This window comes from Lates calcarifer, linkage group LG12 (assembly GCF_001640805.2).
Source record: "Lates calcarifer isolate ASB-BC8 linkage group LG12, TLL_Latcal_v3, whole genome shotgun sequence".
NCBI classification, from domain to species: Eukaryota; Metazoa; Chordata; class Actinopteri; family Centropomidae; genus Lates; species Lates calcarifer.
This window is the reverse complement of record NC_066844.1, coordinates 3,313,207-3,327,731: the sequence shown is the minus strand read 5'-3', so window position 1 is coordinate 3,327,731 and position 14,525 is coordinate 3,313,207. Positions and strand designations below refer to the sequence as shown.

Genomic DNA, 14,525 nt, shown 5'->3' with positions numbered 1-14,525 from the left:
ATAACAAATCCATCTACAGCACTGACACTGGAGATATCGTGTTTTTACAGGGACACAGACTGGTTTTGATTGAGTGGACAGGGGTCACAGTACAGAAAGTCAGTGTTCAGACGTTACTCCTCTTCAGTGTTAAAGCCAGGTGAATGCTGCTGGTCTCTCTCAGCCTGCTCAGAGGAGAATAAACAGATTCTCATCAAATTAAAGAGATACCTCAGGGAGTGGACTCTCATACATTCCTCACATAAAAGAATGATAACTGAAGTTCTGTTTTTGCTTTTCTTTGTTTGTTTTTCTCTTCTAATTTTGAGAAAGATTGCTTTCTCAGTCCCCACAGTGGAAATTTGCTGGTCTGCAAAACTCATGATACATCAACTCTTCAATAAATAGATTCCCTCTCTCTCTATCTATATATATTTTTCCTCTCTGAATGAATGATCTTTTCTCCCTAAGGAGGCTGAGTGGACCAGCATCCACTAAAGTATTTTATTAGCTGTTTTGATGGATACAGTGAGGAGGCAGCAGAGCATGGAAGAGTGCAAAGATAGAGAGATGCTGAGGTTTCTGCAGTTAACTGTAAACTTATAAGTCATCATGATGTGTTGTGGTGCGGAGGAACCATTGATTAGATGTGCTAACAAATAAGACTGTTGATGGGTGGAGGGGATTGGATGAATAAATCACTGAATTAACTGACATTTACTGTCATTTAAAGACATTGTAGGTGTGATTGGTCAACTCATCGGGGCAAATGTCTGTGGGCTCTTAAATAGGTTTTCCAGTAAGTGAGGATTCAATTTCCATAAAGTTGATGGCCTTACAAGAAGCATTTGGAAATGTCTTAAAATTATACAACAGAGGCTGAACCTGATATTTTAGTCCTTGGTATGACTTAAGCTCCTACACTTTACACAGCGAAACCTAAAGCCTTTTTCTTCAGACCTTCCCTAAATACCAGTGTCCTTTCAAACTCCACACCCCAGTTTCTTGGGGTCTCATGTTGCCCTCATGTCTAAATCCCAACATAGTTTTTAATTCCCAAATTGCCTCTTGTGGCACAGAGGGAGGAGTAAATTAGTAAACCAACTGAGGGAGGGGAGTAGGAAGGTAATAAGGATGAACGGAAGGAAAGGAGGAAGCTTTGAAATTTGAAGCATACAGGGGCTTTGAGATTTGGTAAATGCTCTCAGCCATAAAATCTGTTGCAGCAGCCCACGTCCTGTGACTCAGACCAAAGACTCATTTTTGGTTTCTCAACAATCTTAACATGACGCATATCATGGCATACCTCGCTGAAGTGGATTGATCTCATAATTACCCTCTTAATTCCCACAGACTGTTGCTTTATTAATGGATGAGTCATTTAAGTGATACTGTTGAAAATAAAAGTTAGGCTGTTACATTCAGTATATGTAGATGTGTGGAAATATACTGCATATGTGTCTACCTTAATAGTTGTGTGAAGAAGTATGTAGACCAGCAAGACCCAGGTTTACTTTATCATCTCTGCATCAAGCTATCAAGGAAAGCAGCATACACAGATGAGACAGGCTGAACTTTGAGCCAGTGGTTGTAAATTATGACACTGAGAAAGAGGCAATTTGCACAGAAGTATTAAGATGCTGAATGATAAAATGTTCCAAATTAGGAGATGTTAAAGGACATTGTGGAAAAACAGAAATGAAAAACATTTCATCTTTGCAGCTGTACTACAGTGCGACTACGAGCTGAATTGTAACATGATAATGTTAACACTTACTGATACTGTGATGTATAGCGGGTATGATGTTACCGTGGTTGTCATCTTAGTCACCAGAGTTATTACAAATCATCCTGAGGGGAGCATGAATGTCTGTATAACATTTCATGGCAACATATCCAAACATTTTTGACATATTTCACTCAAAAAACAAAAATGTGAAGCTTAGGGTGGAAAGAAATAAAAAAAATGATACAAGTATGACATACTTAGTGAGGGTGAAAAATGCAAATATATATACATATACCTAATATTCAATTGAGGCACATGCTGCATCTCCCAGCAGTTCATCATCATGTAAGTTAGTACATAAGGTGAAGGGATAATGGCGGGCAAATTGAAAAGAGGAAATGAAATAAGATGAAGAAATGGCTGAGTGAAGTGGTGAAGGATGCTCTGAATTACTCTGATCAGATTAAGTTAGTCTTCCATGACTACAAATCTGCTTCAACTCATTTGTGTGTGTGTGTTGTGTGTGTGTGCTTGCGTGTATGTACATGCATCATGTTAATCTATAACTGATTACACTGTAAGGCACAGAGTTATTAGTTTGAGCCTTGCCTGTGCTGCATTTGGCTGCTATGATTTATACATTATGTTAGCGTGTGTTGAAAGAAAGAAAGGATGGAGGGGGAAGAGTACAGTGAATAAAAAAGGGAAGGAATGGCACAAGGAAGGCGAGAAGTGAAGTCCTCAGACTGAATTAGCCTGGCTTAGCTGCAGTTTGTCGGCCATAAGTGGAAATCTGATGTGGCCTATGTGTGTGTGTTTGTTTTCTTGCGGGTGTGGTGTGTGTGTGTTTGATGTGTGTGTTTGCAGCCACCATGCCTCATGCATATCTGCGTGCCATGCTGCACCCCGAAGCGCTGAGTTATAGTTTAATCTGGTCCTGCAGCCTCCTGCATTGAAAACAGCCTCACAAATCACAGAGCACATCCAGGCGTCAGCTCACCTCTGCGCACACACAGGGAGGATGGTCATGTAGGATCAGAGTTTATGTGACAATACGTGTGTTAATGTGGACCTGCACGCATGTGTAGAATAATGTGACAGTTCAATCAAACTCAAATGATCAACAGATCCTTGTTTTCCCACATTTTAACACAGAAGCAGGGCCTCACGCTCGCTGAATGGGTTTGAAATACGTGGACTTACTGTGTATTTGCAAGCATGTGATGTGATATTGTGGCATGTGGAGTAGTTTCTGCAGTTGTGTGATTAGTCACCTCATGTGTCTTTTTTAGCATTGCTGTGTTTTTGTGGACGTGTTCAGACCACCATTATCAGTGTGTCAAAACCAGCAGCCTCCTCATCCATACTCAATGAGCCCATGTTTGCACAGGGGGTGGGCCAATGCAGATGGCTAATGCTATCTGGCAAAGCGCTGCTTGGTCAAGCAAAAACATGCAAGTGCCTATTCCTGACAGATTACTTTGTAATGTAAATGTTTTGCATCTGATAAACCTTCAGAGTCATCAAAATATTCCTTAAACTGGAGTTCTTTGATTGTATTTCATCTTCTCCTTGCTACATATAGAAACGCACTCTTAACAAGGAAGACCGTGGTTTTTTTGTTAGTGTTATAAATACAGCGTTGTTATTGGTCTGACTTCAGCCTCATGATACGGTTAGATTGTGTCTATCTTAACACCATTTTCATTACCACTTTCCCATCACTATTTTTCATGGATGTTGTTAGTCATGTAGGAAGATGATGCCCCCATTCTTAATCCCAAAGCTCTGACTGGTTGACTGTGTCTGCAATCGAAACTGTCCTGTTAGACAGTTTTATTGTTAGGCGTCCTCTAGCAGCTGTACTTATTATGATGGGAGCAATGGAGGAAGTTAGGTGATGTAGTGCACAGAACGACAAAAATCTGGGTTAAGGAGTTGGGGTGGAGACCACTGTTCATTTCTTTTAGCAGTGACCTTAATGGTATAGTAACAATAACACACAAGCTTATTGTTACCATACACTAAAGCTAAAAGAAAAGCTAATTAAATAATGTGATGACCCTCATATTTTGTGGTGTAACAAGCATGGAAGGTAATGGACTTTGGAATTTTAGTCTTGTTTGCTCAGAGTCACTGAGCTCTGATATTGAATATAATTAGACTTGAATGTGTTTAATGTGTCAGTTTGTGTGAGTTACTGTGGAGCAGTGTGAATACAAATTGGGTTCAAAGCATCTAAGAACATGTATAAAAGAGGATCATGTGTTTCTGTGTGTAATGTGTAACCCCCAAAGAGACACACAAATGTGCAAAGTGCGGTTGGAATGCACATAATTATATATGCAAGAGCGTGATACTTTATTTTCTGCATGTGTAATTTTGTACATTTGTAATTCTTTCAAATACAACCACCCTCGTTTTCATCTCCTCTTTTACGCTGCTTTTTGAGTGCAGGTCTTTTCCTCTTATATCAAATGAACTTGCATTTCATGCTGAGCCATGTATGTGCACGCATTTGTGTTAAGTAGTTTGAATGTTAAATTAGGCTCCAATCATGTTAAAACCATGAATAGCTACAGAAAATATGTGCAAATCTGTGTTTTTAGTGTTTATCTCAAAAACAGCAACGTGTGTTTGCCTTGCAGAATCACTTATGAAAACACTGGAAGTAATTGTATCTGAAGCATGAGATGTGGTATTTTCACAGGTGTAATTTTGTGTAAATACTAAATTTACCTTTTTAGAGTGCATGCCAACTCAGTGATTTAAGGCATTGAATCCTGTATTTTCTGCTTCCCTATTCTGCGTGTTTTATGTTTTTTTGGCTCTGAGCATCGTTCAGCATGTGTCCTATGTGTTTTTTTTTTTGTGCATGCGTCTGGCCTCTCAGCCCTCTCTGCTGCTACCTGTGCTTTTAAATATTGTCATGCCAAAACTGCTTAGTTGTCATGTAGCACAAAAGTCCTGTCTGTCAAAGATGATGTCGCCGGCCATTCCTCACACTTTCTATCTGAATGGAGAACAATATTTTATTTCCCCTCTTGTCGCTCTCTGTCAAGGTGGCTGCAGCTGCATTCAGAATTCTGCAACTGAAGAAAAAAACAGTGTTCAGTGTTTATCTCCTGTCCCGACAAAAGCTGATTGTATTTTGTTCAAAAGCATTTACTGGCAGCCTTTTACTTGATATGAAACCTAAATCCTTGTAGTGACATTTCAATTTAAAATTCATGAAAAATAGTTCAGGCTGTTGGCCACAGAGCACATACAGCAACAGTATTTACACCAAATGAGATGTGCTTTGATTATAACACTGCTGTATCGTTCTGGGACGTGAACTGAAGATGAGGCTGTCAAAATTAACTAAGAAAAAATTCTTCCAGAGGACACTCTCCTTTAAACTTTGAAGCTCTTACTGCATGAATAGTTTATATGACATCAACATAATCCTTTCATTAGGGACACACAAGGCCAAAACAACCTAGAGTTTGTATTGATGGTCTTTTAATGAAGTGCCATAAATTTTTATATGAGTTTTATTGTTTATGGTTCTCTTCCTTCTGCAGTGCAAATCAGAAAGCACTTGGAGAGTGCTTAAACTGTCTAAAGGGTAAGGCTGGTGATATTCTATATTTTTCTTACTGTCAGCAAATCCCATTAAAGACCAAAACCAACAGTGTGGTAGTTCATCTCAATACTTTCCAACTTCCTACCCTGTCTGTGGCACTCAGTCCCGAGCTCGTTCTGAACTAGTAATTTGAAAATGACAAAGACTGAGTGACTCATGACGAGGAGGTAATGACTTTATTATTAACAAACCATATATACACCTATAGTGTCATATAATCTTTTCCCTAATTCATATGAAACCCACATTATTTCCATATTCAGTGCTCAGTTCTGATCCATATTCATGAAGGTCTGTGGTCTCTCTTTTCACACAGTTTTCACACTTCATAACACTCCAGGATCCTTCTGCTAGCCTTCACCCCCGCAGCTCTTCATAAAGGGATTAAATACACAAGTGCATGGCTCTGCTGAAAGGTCAAATTGAGGCACTAATGCTCAGTTTGTCGGTTTTCTGGTAAATGAAGTGGGTTTGCAGGCAAATAGTTTACTGTCCTCCCAACAAAATACACCGATTGTCCAGGTCAATTAGGCCACTGTGTGATCCTTTGATTTTTATAGTAAAGATCCACTGCCAGTTCTGATGGAGGTGAGAGAGAGCAGGCAGGCTCAAGACACATTTCCCATTCTAGAGAAGTGAACTGGGTAAAAGAGGCTTTTCTGCCATATGGAACAAATGACATTAGAGCATCAAAAAGATATACATTTCAATAACTTAGGGAAAAGAAAAGGACAAACTCTGCTGCTTTTTTAAGCTATTAATACAGTAAAGTTTGTCAAATTGCAATACAATAATAGACTATTTTGTATGACTTGATTAATAATGTAACTAATAAATTTAAAAAAAGAAAAATATGTACTAGACTTACAGACTTCTCAAGGACTTGATGCTCTTATATAAAGGTAATTAGCATATGTCCAGAGCAGCTCTGAAGGTGGTGGCACCGTTCACTTTGCCAGTTGTTTAAAATGATCTTTGTGCTGTTTATGTCCTCTCTTGGCATCCCTCTGCAGCTCTCAGTAATAAGATTAGATGAGGATGGACTCTACTGAAAGGTCAAAACCAGGGAACAGAAGGTTTTATTTGATTCAAGTCAAGTCAAATTTGGTTTTAATGTGCCTTTAAAACAACATGAAGTGTCACAAGAGCAAAGACTGACCTTACTATAGCTCGTTCAAAAAGTGCAGATTTGTAATACTGAGAGAGACAGTGAGTGTGTGAGTCTGTAGGTGGTATTTAGTATAGATAAACACATGGTTATAATTAAACAGGAACATCTTTTGTGATTCAGATGAGGGTTTGTGTTTAGTTTTACAAAGGTCAGTAGGTTTGGGGGCTTCCTCTATTTCTGTTGTGCCATACAGGTTTCCTGTACTTGGTTGCCAAATTCCTGTAGATTATTTGTCATAAACTTCCACAATTCACAGCAATGGCAATGTTATGAATTAAAACAGTCGCCAGGTCAAAACTCAAAGCAATCAAGTTTTGACATGGTAAAAAACCCAAGATAATGATGCTCATTTTACTTTGAAGGTGAATGTCAGTTTGATGGTAATCAGAGACCTGAGAGGCTTAAAAAAAGACGAACTTCCTTTGCCATTTGATTATAAAGACTAAACCTTGTGTTGCCTTGCAGGACTTGACTTGCTATGACCGACCTGAGACTTGACTGTGTCTCAAATGAGTTGAACATTCCAGTGTTCCACCATTATAGAGACACCAGTTCGATAGCGATTGATTACAATAATCAAAAATCACTGTTGACTCCTGTCTATACTGTATGTAGGCTGATATGTAGGCCACTGTCTATTGTCCTTGTCGTCTCTCTAGGTTGCATCATGTCAGTCACTAATTCCCCTCATCTCTCGATCATCAAAGATAATACCATCACATCCTTTGGAGGTCAGAGCAACTCTCATTATGAGAATATGCAGAAATACAACCTTCTGTCGAGCTGTGAATAATGAATACACATGAAAGCGGGGGTCATCATAATGGTGTGAAGGGTATTAATATAGATTGCTCAATCATATGCGTGTGTGAATGAGGTTATTGAATTTAATCCACTGAGTAATGTGTTTAGGCAGTGAAAGACTCCTCATGGAAATGGGAAAGCCTTGACCTTTCTGGATGCATCTGATTACTGTCGGCTTCACTTTATCAGAAGTAAGTGTGTGTGTGTGTGGTGTGTGTGTGGTGTGTGTGGTGTGTGTGGGGAAGGGCAATGACATAGGTTTGGCTTTGTGTGTTGGGGGCACACAGTTAGTCAGGTTGTAAAACCAGAAGATAAAAACTAAGTAGACAAAATTAATTACATTTTTGCCATCTGTACCTCACAAAAGAATAAAAATATAGTACCTGTATTATTGATGCACTAAACCTTAATAATGTTTGACTTTAAACCTGAAATATAGATTTGTAATAAGCTCTGTGTCCTTTGCTGTCTTACCTCTTAGTGAGAGAATATCAAAATAACATTGTTACATGTAAATTCAGAGCTTTTATCTCATCTTACTTGACAGTAAGCAGACACTGTGTACACAGATTCTAGTCAAAGTCCTTTAAAAGGTAAACCTTTAAAGCTGCAATAGCTGACTGGTCTGTCCGCAAGGGGGCTGCAGAACAAGATGGAACATTATTATGAAGTTGTGTTGGCAAATGGTTGTTTATATGTTCAGTAGACACTAATTGTCTAATTTACACTTTCCTCATAGCTCTAATTTCTGGTTTCCAGCAGCTTTTGAGAAAAAATATTTGGTGATTTAGCTGCTAGACGTTCTGATTTTGTCATCAGCTACTCGCTAACTGTGGGTGGTGGGCAGGTAGAGTACAGTGGTTTAAGAAACTAGATATTGACAAGTGTCTGAAAACACTACTGTAGCTTCAGTCCTGCCTTGTCCAGTCGCTGTTTAGGGACTTTCATGAGTTTTGACAATTACCATCCTGTTTTGACACCACTGAAAGTGCCCAGAAACTTTTTTGCCTCCTACACTCAGACAGTACATTTAAATTTGACATTTAACTTGTCATTCAGAAGATGTTGTCATCCAGAAGAACTTACACCGAGACCAACAGTAGAATATCCATCTGGATGCTAATACAGTAGAAACACAAGCATCAGCAGTATTAACATAGTAATCTAGAGTGTGTCAGATTGTTTTCAAATGAAATAAACACCAAAAATAACTAGGTTTAGGTCTGCCCCTGAAACAACCACCCACCAGGTTTCAAATGGGAATAAAACGTGTGCTGAATTAATCAGTGTGGGTCACCTGCTGCACTGGCAAATAATTCCTGGGTAAAGATTTTATGCTGTTAAGATTTGGAACAACATCCTGACAGCACTTTCCAGCACAGTCATAATAACATCAAATGAGGGGAAAAAACTAAAGTCTCACTGTGGGACGACGCCACACAAACTCATTTTATGTTGATTTCTCCTATCATTTGTCACCAATCTAAATCTATATATAAACGTCCCTGGTGTTGGCTGTTTTACAGAGTGACTGTACACAAAAATGCCATAACAGCTTTCTATGAAAAAACATTTCCATGTAAAAATAGGATTAAGTGTCTCAGCGTCAGTGATAATGATTCTGTGATCATATGATCATGATCTAAGTGCAGAAGTAGAAACACTAAATTATTCCACTCAAACTTCTGAGAGATTCTTGGTTGTTTCATGTCGCAGTTCCTGCTTGTATCAAATAATTTCTGACTAATCAAATAAATTTCAGTGTCTGTTTTTCAGTTGAAAATTTCCCTTTTAACGAGGGGTCTCTTAATGAGGTTCCTTAACGAGCTGTTTCTGCCGCGGCATTGTCAGCGTCGGTCTGTTGACTTTGCAGGCTGTCGCCCTCGCGCTGCTGCTGACAGCTCGTCTCTGCCTGGGTGCTGCTCAGATGTCAGCAGAGGGGAGCTCAGCTCGGAGTAGGATGCTGTCGCATCATATTAAACTGCAGAGAAGTTGATGTCACCTGAGGAGACATTTAGAAAGGCACTGTTTGGATTTATTACATTAGTAGTGCATTAGAGTTAGCCTGATTTTAATCCAGCTGTTGGAATTAAAACTCCTTGTATTTTGAGTTATTCTTGATGTTATTACTTTATGTTCTTTTTTGTAAATGTTGTTTTCCCACCTGTCTTTTCATTTTTTAACTTTTTTCTTGTGTTCAGAGCCTTTTGACCCACTGTATGTGATATTTAGCTATAAACACTGTCTTGGCTGGACTTGAAAAATACCAGACTGAGAATCGCTGTACTGGTTTCCAGCTAAAAATTGGTTCACATTGACCTTCCTCATCTCCATGCTTTTTTTTCTTCTTTGAATGGTAACTAATGTCTCTCGACTCTGGCTATAAAAACACAAATTACAATATTCAGGCTTTAATGACAAGAAAAGTCTCTTTGACCTCAGAAAGACCAAATTAAGCTTGTTGTCACTATATTTAGTAATAACAGGCAAATTACCATGATTCATTCAGTCAGTTATGAAGAATCTGGCTTCAGGGACTTGAGCTTTGAAGTATTATTCACAAACACAGAGGACATCTTGTACAGCTGTAGAGGGGCATCAGTGAAAGCTTAGCTGAAAGGGTACGGATTAATGACCTATATGGTCATTTAGATTGAACAGAGGATTAGTTACTTGAATGATTCATAATTAAATTGATAATAATAAATTATACTTGTTTACAGTTTTTGGGTGGCTGTACACGATCAGGAATTTGTTTTTTTCTCCCACAATTTGTGAAGTGTGAACTGTCAACAGTTTGATTCTTATTTCATGATAGCTAGCAACAAAGTGTGCTCTGACCTCTGAAGTCATTCACTACTTGCTACCTGTGCACTATATTTACTTTCCACCTTCTTAATCTAGTGACAGAACACAGGAGGTGCAGGGTGAGCAGTAGGTTAAGCAGAGCAGCAGCTGCAGCACTAGGGCTCCACATGTGTCTACACAGGAGACCTTCAGACACCTATGGAGTCGTAGGTCACCCATGTTTTCGAAGTGCTTAGTCTTGAAGCATAAGAAAAAGCTCTGAGACATGTTTATGAGCATGTAGTGTTGGTAAAACACGAGCGGTTACGTGGCCTGTGGGGGCAGCTGGATTGATTAAAATGGCAGTGCATCTGTTCTGTCAGACATCTGAAACACTCCCTATAGGTCGTAATAACCTGCTTGCACAGACAACCTATGGGCTTGGGTTTTACAGGAGAAACATCCACATTCATTATTTCTATGTAAGTGTACACACTGGAGGCATTTGACTCATCAGGATACACCAGTGTTTCAGTTCTATTTAAAACATAAATGTAAAAGTAGGTGTTATTTAGATGAAATACACTGGAAGATAATTTGTCAAACGAGGAAACATCCGAGTGTGATGAGGCCAGAGAGAACAAAATAAAAGACTCCACCATTCATTCACATCACATTTTAAAGAAAATAAAAACAGCTGGGAGATGAACAGCTGTGTGTGCCGTAATTGACTTTCCAGCAACTGTCAAATATACAGCTCATATTTAACTGAAAAGACGGAAAATTCATGAGGAGGAAGTTTGGTCCTTCCAAGAAAATGCTGTGACAAAGATACAAAGGACTTGGCTCAGATGTGAAGAAGAGCTACAGTAAATGTAAAAGCTTTTTGTAAAAACTTGATGGCAATCAAGGGCGGAGGTTATTAATTTAAAACGATTTAGAAATGGCGGTTTCATGAATTAAAATAGACTCACAGGTCTTTGTCTGTCCAGCTGTCCTGTCCATCTGAAGTGGTCGTACAAGAAACTGTCTCCGGACAGCCAGTATTTATGTGTGTGTGTTGCCAGGAAACACTCTGACATGATTGAATGCCAAGTGATTTTACAAACACACACACATGCATGCGCGCGCACACACACACACACACACACACACACACACACACACACACAGGTAACTATATATAATAATGGGATGGTAATTATGTAGGTAGCTTTCATCTCTCACATATTTGTGTGTGTGTGTGTGTGTAGATCTGTGATAACAAAGGCAAGATTGTCAGTACCAGCATTTGATAAAGTGAAAGAGAGAGAGGGAGGGAGCAACAAAGATAAGTGTTTCAATGTGTGTGTGTGTGTGTATGTATTCGACCACCTGGCACACGGTCATTGTCCTTTCCTTTTTCCTCTCCTCTCTGCTGCTCTGCCTCCTCTTTTTCAGAGCTCTGGGTTGGACGCAGGATTCATTTCAAACTTGCTAACACCGTCAGGGACATTTGGTTTGCAAACAGGTATAAAAATACAAATTAAAAAAAAACACAGGCAGTGTAACAACACACAGCGTGATGAGAGCTGACAGTGAGACACTGGCTAGATGTGATGAAATTAAATGTTTGCATATCCGCTGCACCTCGTGTATGTGAGCTGTACACACTTGCATTCATTCATCGATGATGATATTCCAATGAATTCTGACTCAACTCATATTTAATTTTAATTAATTTGTTCTGCTTTTCATTGTCTCAGGATGTAACAGTGGATATTTTTCATAACCTTTCATTATTTTCAGAATAGTCAATCTTAGATTTTTACATAATGTAATGCAGTAATTACAACTTGTCTGTTGCATTGGCTTAACTGCTTCCCATTTGCTGTATTCATGTTCTGCTTTTCTTTGTTGTATCCTGTTATTACTGATCACTGGTGCTGGGAAATTATTCTGTTAAAATTGAGTGAATGAGTCCTGTCTTACATCCACGGTGTGTAATGTTACTGGTGATTTTCCCTGAATTTCAAGGCAGCTCAGAATTATTTTAGTTATTTTAGTTATTCTATTTTAGTTTAATTGAAATAAACATTTGAAAACGTCATAAATGATTTGAATAAGTGCTGTAACATTACTTACAATGTACTTACTCTATGTGTAGCCCCCAAAATCTTAAACACCTCGTGTAGTGAAGAAGTCATTTTCATGTTCTGTTTTGCTCTGAGTGTTTATGTCCCATCTGTGTCCACTCTCATAGGTCGATAGGAGCAGCTAAGTTAGTGTGTGTCATATTGACTTAAAATGACTTGTACTGTTTACTCAAACCCACCTACAAAGCTCTGATTGGTTGGTTGTTTCTCAGCAATGTGATCAACATGCAGCTGAATCATTGAAAAAATCTGAGACGTCAACAGTGATTCAGGTTTAGGAATTCAAAACCAGGCCAGTTACCCAGTGTATTTACAGTACTGATGAAGAGACAGACAGAACTGAGAATGACATGAAGCTTTACAGCATCCTGACCAGCAAGGCTACAAAACAGAGATCATTTCCAGCTCTTGTGGCACCTTAGACAACTTAAAAGAAAAGCATTCAGGCCCCTTACAGAGTGCTCCCTCTAATGATTCTGCTGATAGGCAGAATTTAACTTGATTATCCAGGAGAAACTGCATTAGGAGATTTGCTGTGTAAAATAATGCACTGTGCATCAAAAAACTGCAGAAGCACATTCCTGCTGCTAATGGCTTACAGGTATTTAACTGAAGAAGAACTTTACACATTCAAGAAACTCTTGTTAAGACTATCATGTGCTTGCTAACAAGACAGGAAAATTCCTTGCTTTGTGGTCTCAGCAGATGGAAATGCAAGGACAATGAATCTATTGGCAACACACAGATCATGTTTGTATCTGCAATTTGTTTTTTCTTTCCCTCTACAGTAAGTGGCCACCACAGGTATTTACCTGTACTCTCCAATGCGGGTACCCAGCCATCATTTAGATATAGCAAAACTTCATCAGACTGTTGTTTGGTTTCAGTCAGGGGATCACCTGTCAAACAGCCCTGTGATGGTGTCATTTGGGTTTCTGTAGGTGGTGCTTTGTTCTCAGTGAGGGTGGTTACTGCTGTGCATGCTGACTGCGCTCTTCTTTGTTCTGTCACAGTTTTTCAGTTTTACTGTTTCTTTGCTGTGTACACACTCACTTTATCTACAGACCTGAGACAATGACTTTCTCTCTCTCACACACACACACCCTTTTGACATATGCACACACTTTATTAGCGCCTTGTTCAACTGTGCTGTCTCTAACTAACACCTACACACACATCAATATGTTCACATTTTCTTTTTCTCCCTTTTATTTCCGCTACCTAACCTTTTCACCTCACTGCAATTTCCAGAATCCATTGCTTAAAGGTCAAAAGGTCACATGCCGCCCACCCATCTCCTGCCTTCACCTCCACGGGAAAAAAGGTGTCATTTCAGCACTAAAGAGAAACGAGCAGGACATTAAGAACATTAAGTGAAGTTAATGGGCAGGCGTAATTCTCCAGATGCCAATGACTTCATTGGAAAAATTGGTCTAGAATAATTTTATTTAATTCCATGGAAGTTCCCTCATCCTGCTGGTTATTTAACAGAAAATAATATTAAATGGTCGAACAGCTTATGATGAGGCACACTCATCTGGAGAAAGACGGGAAATCATTAAAAAGTGTGGCCCTTCAGGGCAAAAGTATAAGCTGGGTGAAAGAAAGAAGGGGGGAGGAGGTGAAAAGACAGGAAGAAAGGAAGAGAGAGGAGTTAAGAGTTTCAAAAATGAAAGAGGGGTGAAATAGGGGTGAGACTATTGTAAAAACAAGAAGGAAAGGTAGCAAGTGGGGAAAGAAGACCAGAAAATGGAGGAAAAAGTAAATGAGTGTGATAGAGGAATTGAATGGGATGAAAATACAGGTGTGGAGGAGAGAGACAGAAATATAAACTCTAAATAGAGAAAATCTGCATGGAGTGATGATAAAGTTCTAGAAAGAAGAATAGAAAATGAGAATAAAAAGAGGGGTGATAGAAAGACAAAAGAGAGATAAAAAGAGGAGACACAAAGGAGGATGTAAAGGAGGTAATGATGAAAAATTAGATTACTGAAAAAAAAAAACATTCAACTTGATCCAGAATACACTAAACATGAGTTAAACCTTTTGTGTTGTCAAAAAATAAAAACAGATTCTAACTGTGGTGATAAATGTAAGGTCTACCTTCATAGAAATGCTCTAAATGTTTAGCGGTTGAAGAAAATAACCCTTGTTGCACAAACCTGAATAATTTATGGTCTTTTAGTCCGAGCAAAGTGGTGGCAGCGCAATGTCCACAGTTCAACTAGACAGTGAGGGCACGGTTCCACTCATGGCTCCTGCTTCAGAAACTCTTGCTTGAAGCATCTTTTG

General features: G+C 39.0%; 1 protein-coding gene and 1 long non-coding RNA gene across 5 annotated transcripts in view; one reads left to right on the top strand and one right to left on the bottom strand.

Moving 5' to 3' along the window:
* raly (RALY heterogeneous nuclear ribonucleoprotein) overlaps window positions 1-14,525 on the top strand; it is a 122,545-nt gene that overhangs the window by 14,248 nt on the left and 93,772 nt on the right. The window lies entirely within an intron of this gene.
* LOC108884396 (uncharacterized) lies at window positions 4,031-12,435 on the bottom strand. The gene is made up of 3 exons (XR_007814318.1): window positions 12,234-12,435; window positions 11,473-11,574; window positions 4,031-4,800 (listed from the first exon to the last, which is right to left on the bottom strand). It is a non-coding gene; the product is annotated as an uncharacterized LOC108884396 (long non-coding RNA).